Here is an 11,169-nt window from a genome sequence, read left to right as displayed (position 1 = left end):
TTTAAAACTCGCTGACAGGTGGAGCCCCCTTGTCAGGCAGCCCACGCGGGCACAGACGCGTGGTGGGCTGGCCTTGGGCCGTTTTAAACCGTTTCGGCCCACCTAGCTTTCCCGCCGGCCTTTTTAATTCAAATTCTATTTAAACAATTCCAAATGAATTTCAATACTACCCAAATTTTGAAATTCAATAGATTTAAATTGGCTTAACCAAATTCAATGAATTTTATTTTGTTGGAAAGCTAATGAAAATATCTACACAATGCCACTGGTCCCATGACCAGATTAGTTGTAGAATTAATTTGATAAAAAGAAGAAGGCAGGGACTTTTCCCTATTCAAGCAATTATTAAAAATCAACCAAAATAGATATTAAGTTAATTCCAACTCTAATAGCTCACATTTGACTTACACTAATTGATTATACAATAAAATGATGTGGTCACTGTGCATGATCATGCCCTAGTTTAATTAATGGATAATATGGCTAGTTTAACTAGTTGATATTGTCCAAAACTATTAAGTAATTCATATGAAGTCTTATACTTCATTTAAACTTTGTCTCAAATGAATTCATGTGATGTTTGGACCCCTGGTCCAAACTCTCTTATATGAATTACTTAGAGATTTAAATCATATGTAGTGTTACTAAATGATATGAGGTGATCTACCTCATTTAAATCATTTTCTCAAATGATAATGATGAATGTTTGACTTAGGTCAATATAAGTTCATCTAGGATTGTTTGAGAAATTAAATCTTAAGAAGATTTCAATGATAGGAAATTATTTCTCAAGAACCCTATGGAAACTATCATTTACATATTAATTAAAAAGAAGTGAATTCTCCTCAAGCAACACAACCCATGCACCCTAATTAGATTATTTGTGTGCATAGAATAGTTTGTGTGTTTATATGTGATACATGGAATAGCCATTGAATTAGTGAGTAATTATACTCGTATTCAAATTTAGACGCTAGCACCGGAGAGTACACCGAAGAAGAAGGTTACTACCAGGAGGAGGAGGAGGAGAATTTTGAGAACTACCTAGGCAAGCTAATATTCTTGCAAAGTGCAAAGCCCTTTGGGGCAAGGCACCATGAAGCTTACCTTTTCTTACCTAAGCCTATCCCCAGTTTATACATTCCAAGTTTTTACTTGTTTTCTTAAAGAGTTACTTTTATAGTTAACTTTGGTCAACGTAAAGAAGTTTACTAGAGTAGTAAAGTTAGTCTCCATCAAGCAAAGCAAGATAGCACCCCTCATGATTTAGAGCTAGTGCTAATGAATAAAACTTGACTACTCTAGATGGGAACAATGTGATTTGAAAGGAATTTGAAACCTTGGAATGATGAAGCATTCCATTGAATGATTTTTGAAGGTGGATATGACAAAGAGAAGATGGTGATTTTTGATAAACATGATATTGGTTTGAATGCGATACCTTTCCAATATCAAGTACCCCCACAATACATGATTATGGGTAGGGCTTAACTGGAAGTTTATGCATCTTAGTATGGGTTCCCTCTGAACACACGTCATAGGGGTTATGCTTGAGGCTGCCTCCGTTGTTGAGAAAAGATGTGAATTGAGGTGAATTGTACGGCCAAGCCCTGTGCAGTTCCCAGGTTGACAGTTGGTCTTCACTGGGAGGCCAAGCTCATGGGGAGAGGTGCTCATACTAGGATTTGTAAGTGAAAGGTTATGGTTGATGATCCGCGTACTGTGATACGATGATTCGGGGTAATCCCGACGGATGAAATCAAATGTTGTGGCACAAGTGTGCAACCTCTGCAGAGTGTAAACCTATTCGAATAGCCGCGTCCACGGTTACAGACGGTTGGAAAGGCCATACAGTTTCCGATGTCATATCTTTGAAAAATGATGTTGAAAGAAGATGGTGAAATGACTTGAGGTGAATTGAATTGAAATCACCACTTGAATAGTGGGAATGACACTAATGTTCCCACTTGAGTAGTTAGCATTTGAATAAGCTCTTCTCAAATACTTATGAACTAAAATTAGCTTTATGCAAATAAACTAGAGCTTAGCAAACCTTACTAGAATGTTTAGCATTTACATTAGTATTAGTTTGCGAGTACTTAAAGTACTCACGGCTTTGTCCCTGGCTATTCAAATGGCCAGAGTATGAAGATGAACAAGGAGATGACCAGCAGGACGCCTACGACAACTAGGAGTCTTCCGACGTCAAGCGTTGGCCTGTGGACTAGAGAGTCTGTGTGTGGGGACCCCGGACTAGCTGTCCGAAATTCCCTGTTATGTATACAGTTCACGATCCCATGATCAGTGCGCCGTGAACACATAACCGAACTGATATCAAATTACACCATCCATTACAAAGCAGAATAAGAAAATTACAACATGGTCACATGACCAATACTTACATAATAGCCTCGAAGGGCCTAACTAAACATCAGAGTAGCAACATCACTTCAGCAGCGCAGTACCCAAGTCATCTGCCATAACCCTACAGGCAACTGACTGGGAAGACATTCCTAGCTCGCATAGACGTCGCCAACTCCTTCTTCATCCGTCGTGTTCCTCCAAGTCTGGCCAAGTAAATAGCCAGGGACAAAGCCGTGAGTACATTTGGAATTGTACTCGCAAACCATCAAGAAGGTGAATACAAGTCTAACTAGAGAAGACAAGAGGGAGAGAACAGTTTCTCTTGTGGATATAGCATGCATAAGGGGATCAGTTTCTCTTGTGGATATAGCATGTGGAAGAGACATAGTTTCTCTCGTGGGTATAGTATCCCGACATCGCAATTTATGGAGACACTATAGTGGTACTATGACATCTCTATATCTTTATTGAAGAAGATACTTCAAAAGATAGCTATGACATATCTATATCTTTACTGAAGAAGAGTTAGCATACCGCCATCTCAGGTGATGGGGATACTAGGGAAGTCCTATGACATCTCTATATCTTTGTTAAAGAAGAGTTCCTCTACATGAAACATTAGGAAAAAGTTCCCCACTTGGTCTTATTTTTCCACGACCATCTCCATATGGTCGACACACGCCCTGTTTTCGTACCCTTCCGGTACATTCAACACAACACTTTCTTTGCAAAGCATTTATCAAAACAAAACTCAAGCCCCGGTAAAGGTAGACCTTTGCAACCCGTCCATGACCGTGGACACGGCTATTCGAATAGATTTGACTCTGCAGAGTTTGCACACTTTCCCCACAACTATCCGGATACCTATCGTGTGGGCATCATCCCCGCATAACAACATATGCCACGATGGATACCCGGACATAACCTTTCGCCCATCTCCACTGGCACGAGTCCTTCCCTGCGGGCTTACCCCTTCCCGGCACCCCGGCAGCATACCTCCTTTTGAGCGTATCTCCGGCGCCATGACAGAAGACCCTCAGTAATCGTCCGGCTATAGACAACTACAGTGTATTGCCTCCTCCAGAGTGCAACCCGGCGTCGGAGGTCATCGTGACCCTCCCTAGAAAGTTGTGAAGGGTGCTCCTGCCAGCTTCAACAAACTACGGGCTAAGCCCCGTCCCACACCAGGGTAGAGTGGTTGCGCGATAAAAGTTGGGCTAGTGTACACTTATACGCAGTGCTCCTTTGAAAAACATTTCACCCACATTTCCTTTACTTGTCAACAACCACCATATTTCTCCGAACAACCTTGTTCAAACATTTGCTCTTCCAAAAACCTTCTCTCGGGTAGAGTTAACTTACCCAAGGTTTTCATAAAACATTTACAACAAGGTAAGCCTTGAGGGGTTCCCAACCTATAGTTTCATGAGTTGAACTACTATTGCACTACGGCCGAGATGAGAGTCATCACGCCATAGACGGTGTAAAAAGGTGGTAATGGAGTGGATCATACTTGCTTAAGGTAAGCATGTATTAAGACAACACAAGGAGGATTATACTTTCAGATTGGTGGTGCTAAAAATATAACTTAGATAGTGGAGTATCACTATCCAACATACTCTCCAATGGGTACACGGCATACTCCTCTCAAGTTGAGAATACACCAAGATCATGACATTGATACCTCTATACTACACAAGTGGTGGGTGTGATGTAAGTTACTATCTTGAGATGGAGCATGCTCATGTTGAGCACACAAGATAACCAAGTGGAATAGCACGGCTATGACACCATGCATCCCATAACACAAGGACAATAGTGGAGTATCACCAATAGGGAGTACCCCACTTGCAATCACACATAGATGGCATAAATAGAGAGAATAACACACATAGAATTAAGGTGCTTTGGACATCAACAAATGACATCCAACTAGACACCAAATCAGAGATCAAAAGATGGCTTGCCTTGGCTTATTTGTCCCTGTACTTCTTCAACTCCAACAATATAAGAATCCCAACAACATAAATAAAATCCTCGTCCGATTCCACTTCTTCTTCTTCTCCGGAATTGTTCGCATCTATCGCCGGAAAATATAAAGGAACACAATCAATCACGTTGTACCAACAAAACAAACATACAACAATCAACAACTAACCATGCAGCCAAGGTATAACATACTAAGGACCTATAGATACCACAAAACAACTTTAAGAGTTTTAATTTAGAAAACCCCATTTATTTACCTAGTAAAGGTATGAGTGCATCACAACTTAGAAATTGCCTCTCTCGGTTATCACCATGGTACAAACCAATTATCCCCTGGTAGATAACATCATGAAGAGGACAAGAGCATTAGTTTGGCATCACAAACATTCAAAACTTGATTTCAAACATTTTTGGAAAAGTAGAAATCAGTTTTCCTAATTTAATTTGCTCACTTAACATTATACAAAAATAGGAAGCAAACCATATACCACATCATTTGAAAACTTAAGCAAAACAAAAGAGCTAAAGTTAGGTTGCAGAGGTTTTGTTTTGCAAGCATAAAACAAAGGTTGCCCATCTCTACTAAAAAGAGTTGGTCAAGGGTTTTAAATAAACCGAAAAGTTTTGCTTCAACAATGCATGTCACACATAAACATTACTAACAGCAACAAATATATATGAACAGAGACTAATAATATTTTTCCTATATAGCCAGTACTAATACAAGACTAACCCAATTGGAATCACCCAAAAATATTAAACCTACAATTTTAGGAATTTCTTTGGATCTGACTGTACAGAAAAAAAGATCTGTAAGCCATAAATTGTAGAAAAATCCTAAAAATATGAGGCCACTTGCATTTGAAAGTTAATTAAACAGAGATGCACACATAATTGGATTTGGGTTCAAATTTTTCCTGAAACTCTCACAAATGGGTTAACAAGATTACTGCATGTCTATACCATTTGCTTTAACTAAGGAGTTGCAGAACAGATAATGGTTTGAAACTGGTTTGGGATGATTAAGAAAACATTCAGTAATCCTACAGAATTGGAATCACTCAATTGGGATTAAAGATGGATTTTTGGTGATTTAAAAGCTAACAGCACTGTCTGCAGAATACACAGAACAAGTTTAATTCACCAATAATCGTACATAAATCATAAAAATATGAGATCAGCTGCATCTGAAAGGTATTGAATAGGTGGTTCTTACCCAATTGGTTTCATTCAAAAATTCGTTTCCAAGCTCCTGGTTTAATTCGACAAATTTAGATCTGACCAGATGTTGATCTGTGAACCATTTCAATTTAAGGAGGTCCTTTGAAGTGAAACCAACGCCAAAATGAAGGTACTGAAGAGGGCTTTCACCCACAGTTGAGTTTGCTCAAAAAGGTTTTGTAAAACGGGAGAAATCTAACAAACAGTGATTCTGCATGTTTTCAGAACTTTATTTACCATGCCAAATCCGTAATGAATTTGAGGATGATACCAATGCCAAGTTGTAGATCTTTTCAATACCTATCTGTGGAACTTTGAATCACTCGATTTGGATCTGCACACAGGATTTGACGGATTTTACAATATCGTACCAGAATCTGAAACAGCAAGACAGCAGAAATTACTGCAAGGTTTTGGACGAACTTTGGTCAAGAGTTTCAGATCTGAGGATTGCTCAACCTTCTCCATGCTTGGACCAACATGCACCTGCATCAAGATCCAATCTTGTGAGAGGGGAAAGGAGAAAGGGAGCTGGATTCATCAAAGATTAGGGGAGGAGAGAGTGAGAGGGAAGCTCTCATGGTGAGGGGAAGCTTGAGAGAGGGGGAGAGCTTCATCTAGGTGGCTTCCCATGGCCATGGCCGGTCATGCAAGCAAGGGGCAGCAGCATTTCATGGGGAAGTGGAGGAGGAGAGTGTGAGGGAGTGGAGGAAGAGAAATGAGAGCCAAAGGTGAAGGAGGTGGCCGGCCAAGCTCCTTATATAGAGGGAGAGGGGTGGCTGCCTCCTTTTTTGATTGGCCAAGGTGGGTGGCTGCCCATTTAATTGTTGGGGTAGTTGGGAGGCAAGGCTTTCAAGAGAAGAAAATGAGGAGCACAATGGCTGGCCAAAATTGTCATGCCAACACAATGGCCGGCTCCATTTTTGCCAAACACAAGTGAACAATGAGAGAGGTGCACAACATTCACGTGTATAGACCAAGGCATGATGTTGAGAAGATAATGTCAATGAGTGACTTTGATAATGATAAAAATAGGAGTACATACATATAGATCAAAAAAGGGGTATGAAGGTGACATGTGCCATGAGAATAATCTTCACCACTTTGGTGGAGACCAACTTATGATGAAGATAGTTCCCAAGGTAGGGTTAATGAATAGAAGTTTTCATTTGAATTCAATCTTAGAAATATTGGGGTTGACCACATGCAACAATGCATGAGCATGTCAAGGTAGATGGGATGGTGATGGTGGCTTAGTCAATGATAGAGCAAGATTAAGAGAGATGGTGAGTGAAGTATTCATAAACTTACAAAGATGAATATATAGAAATAAATCTTCAATTCATGAGACCAATGTGATAATGGAAAAGAATATATGATTGAGATGGGTAGGAAGAAATATATATAAGTTGCTCTACAAATAAGAGGTCAATTGGGAGTGATTTGAGAGTATCAAATGATCATCCATTTGATCAAGAATTGGAGGATGGGGAAAATACAATGTGATAGATCAGAGGTGTGCATAAGATGTGCAAGTGTTGCCATTTGGAAAAGGATTTATTTGAAAGGTATATGAAACACCTCAATTGTCTAGGGACAATTGGGAAAGAACTCAAGTAGAATGAAATTTGAAAATGTTGAGAGGAAACTAGTTGGAACATAGGGGTTCAACACATTCTACTTACTTTCCCAAATAAAGTAGAGTTTTTCTCAAATGTAAGAATAAGCAAGAGGGAAAACAAGAAATGGTATAGGTACCATAAACAAGCCTTTTGCTTAAAAAGAAAGCAAGATAGAAAATAATGTTTTAGAAATCAGTACTTGGTAGAAATGGGATAAAAACAAAACCCATTTCAGTTCCTTGTTTTCCTTGAAGAAATATCTTGAAAAGATTTTGTAGAATTAGAAGTAGTTTTGTGATCAAAACTAGAGAAGGAAAATCAATAGGGTTTTTGAGGGAGAAACCAATTTAGGGAGAAGTGCTCTCAAGGGTAGATGATGGCTACAAAATGTACCCATCATTCTCACTCTTGGTTTTGTGAAGATTAAACTTGAATAAAAACAAGAGGTAAAATTGAAGGAAGTGATCTAGTGCTGAAACACTGGATAGGGTATAAGATCAAGTTGAATAAAGGAGTTGCAAGGATAGACTGAGACATGCAAGACGTGGAGGTTGAAGAGGGTGTTGCATAGATGGGATCCATGCAGTGAGATCACCAATAACAGTGGTGGTTGCTTAGATATCAACTGCCAAAGTCTGGACATTTTAAGCCTGTCAACACAGATGGTCGACATGGCCTCAAAACCAACAAGGATGAGTGGGTATAAGAGAGAAATGTAGCTAGGGGTAGACGATCCCAAGTTTTGAATTTAGGATGATTGAGCTAGGTTGTACCACAAGGAGAAAAATCAAGAAGGCACACTCAGGTTGCCATCAGGGGAAGAGTTTGATGTAGTAAAAAGGAAAACAACTTTTCCTAGGACACACATGTGTTTTATTAGGTGAGTTGTTTGTTTTACCACTAGAGGTGTTGTTCTAAGAGGTGGCTCAAGACAAAACTCAACAAGAAATCAAGACAATACATCTACCAACAGATCAAGGCAATTCATCACAACAAACAGATCAAGGCAATTCATCTAATTAGTCTTTAGAAAAAGTTTTTGTTCCCCCTAATTTTTGCAATAAGGACAACAAATCAAGGTTGCAAAAGTTGGGGTGTTACAGATCTTCCACCCTTAAAATAATCTCGTCCCGAGATTACTGAGCGCAGAACTAGAGGGGTTGTAAAGCTTAACGAAAGTTAGACTCCATCCTTCTGTAGATGCACCATTGTAGAGAAGGTCGTTGCTTCATCTTCTAGCAGACATGATGGATTCCTGCCGATGGCGAGCTTCATGAAGAGGTTGACTACTCCGTGCAGATGTTGGATCTGTAGCTTCTTAACAATCCTAGCGGAGGTTCAAGACTGTGGGAGGGTTAGTGCACCCAATGGTGCTTGAGCAGGGTTGAAAACTGTTTAGAGTTAGCTTAAATTTAGTGGAAGACGAAGTCTTCCACCCTTAAAATTGTTCATCGGAGAGGGGCGTTAAAAACTGTAAGCTTCGGCCACGGGTCTTGTCGGGCGCTCCTTGGAGAAGTCACCAGTCTCGCGTCTTGAGGCGAACATCTTCAGAGGTTGATGTGTAGTCCATAGCTTCGAGGGGAGTTAGTGCATCCCAAGTTTTCAACGGTGTTTTAAGAAAGGTTTAAAATTTTGAGGGTTAGCTCCAACTTTTAGTGGAAGACGAAGTCTTCCACCCTTAAGATTTTTCATCGGTTTTCGGAATAACTCAGAGCGCCTGCCTTGCGGTCCTGTCGGGGGCTTCTGAAGAAGTTGTTGATCTTCCTTGTTCAGTTGAGAAATCTTCGGGGGCGACGTGTAGACCACATCTTCAAGAGGTACTCACGGTGTTAACTGAGCCATATGGGACACGCGGTGAGTTAGTAAGTGGATAAACGGCTGGTTGGTATCCATATGAAGTGACATTAGAGGTTGTCGAAGACACTCATCAGCTGGCGGGTCGGTGCTGACTTATACCAGTTGGTGAGCGGGTAAGTTGCACCTAGTCTTGAGTTCTTGAGGTATCTTCAGGAGTCTTCACTTGATGAGGATCAGATGAACCATGTGATGTAGTTCGGCTTTGACGTCATTGTTCTCTCAGCTTGTTAGATGGTGTGTTAGAGGGTGGTTTCAAGAAGATATCCTCGAGGTTAGCGTGATTGTACTCCAAGGTTAGACCAAGTTAGTAGATCTTCTCGCAGAGGTGCAGTCACTCGATCTTGAAGGTAGGGCTTCTTCTTTCCTGGCATAGTGGAGATGTTCCAGCTGATCTTGAAAGTAGTCGGCGTAGATAGGGGTCTGAGTTAGTTTCCCTGACTGTTGAAAAACAACTGCTAACGGGTTTAGAGTTAGAGTCTTTCGTTAATCTACCCAACTAACTAGCAGTTAGCAATACATCGGCGAGGCAAACTTTAATCCTATCATTGCCTGTGACACCCATACAATCATAACCAGAGACAAAATACCACTAACAGAGGTTACTGGTATTTTTCCTAGATGCACAGTAACAAAACAAGATCAACACAATTGGAATCATTCAAAAATATTTATTTTTTAATTTTTGAGACTCAAAATACTAACCAGAAACAGTGATCAAGTTTTATTTATTAAAAATCGCACAAAAATCCTAAAAATACAAGGTCAGTGGCATCTGAGAGATAATTTCATACTGGTTCTAGTGCAATTGGAATCACATCAATCGGAGCTACCAAACTATTTTTATTAGCAAAACAGTACACTGGCAGATTTCCATTTTTAATTTCTGTTTTACAAATTTCAAACAATTAAAAAGGGCGGAAACGTCTAAATAGCAAGACATACATGCACACAGCAAACAGATATAAACACTCAAGGCAGCACACTAGGGAACTACAAGCAATCATCAAACCAGACATGGTACTCTAAGTACCCAGAAATTCCTAATGCGCGGGGGTAGCTCAATCAAAGCGATTGAGTTTGTCCTATCCATCCTATAGGTTTGGGGGCTGGTCACATATGTTGCCGTCTTCATTTTGCTCTTATGGACTCCAACATGGATTTTCGGGGCAGTTGGTTGCGAAGCAGGCCTGGTGTTCGGTCTTCTATGTTGAGGCGGAGGAGAAAACTGCGTAGTCTTCTTGCTCAACATCCCGGGGATGTGAGGTCTTCGAAGAGGTAGTTGTTGAGGTACTCCCGAAGTCGAGACCTTCTCGTGGCTGGCCTAAAAATTACTAGTCAAGAAACTGAGGACTTGATCCCAGATGACTGCAAAAAGGTGCAAGTCCACGGAGGAACAAGGTCAGCTCCCTGACAGACTTTGGTGGTAACCAAAGACATGATCTAACTATCCTTTTGTGGGCACACTAAGTCGGCCTCCAATCTTCAATAGTTGTCGTTGGAGATACGTGAGACTTCATAAAAGGTTGATTCATCTTCGACTTCGAGTGTCCGGTCTGAGTTGGGGACATCGTCCAACAGGTAGGTTTGAAGTGGATGAGACAATAGAGCAAGAATTTTCAAACCTTTCTATAAAGCGGAGAGATAAGAATTTAGAAGCTTTGAATACATAAGAGGAGTAGAAGCTATACTTCCGACTAAAGAAACAAGTTGTTTCATAAATAGTTTTCCCCAAGTAATTGTTTTCTAACTAACGTCCATGCTAACTAAGGTCTCCTACAGTCAGGATAGCTCTGATACCAGCTCTGTGGGGACCCCAGACTAGCTGTCCGAAATTCCCTGTTATGTATACAGTTCACGATCCCATGATCAGTGCGCCGTGAACACATAACCGAACTGATATCAAATTACACCATCCATTACAAAGCGGAATAAGAAAATTACAACATGGTCACATGACCAATACTTACATAATAGCCTCGAAGGGCCTAACTAAACATCAGAGTAGCAACATCACTTCAGCAGCGCAGTACCCAAGTCATCTGCCATAACCCTACAGGCAACTGACTGGGAAGACGTTCCTAGCTCGCATAGACGTCGCCAACTCCTTCTTCATCCG

Source organism: Lolium perenne, chromosome 3, assembly GCF_019359855.2.
Source record: "Lolium perenne isolate Kyuss_39 chromosome 3, Kyuss_2.0, whole genome shotgun sequence".
NCBI classification, from domain to species: Eukaryota; Viridiplantae; Streptophyta; class Magnoliopsida; order Poales; family Poaceae; genus Lolium; species Lolium perenne.
Note: the sequence above shows the minus strand (reverse complement) of the source record.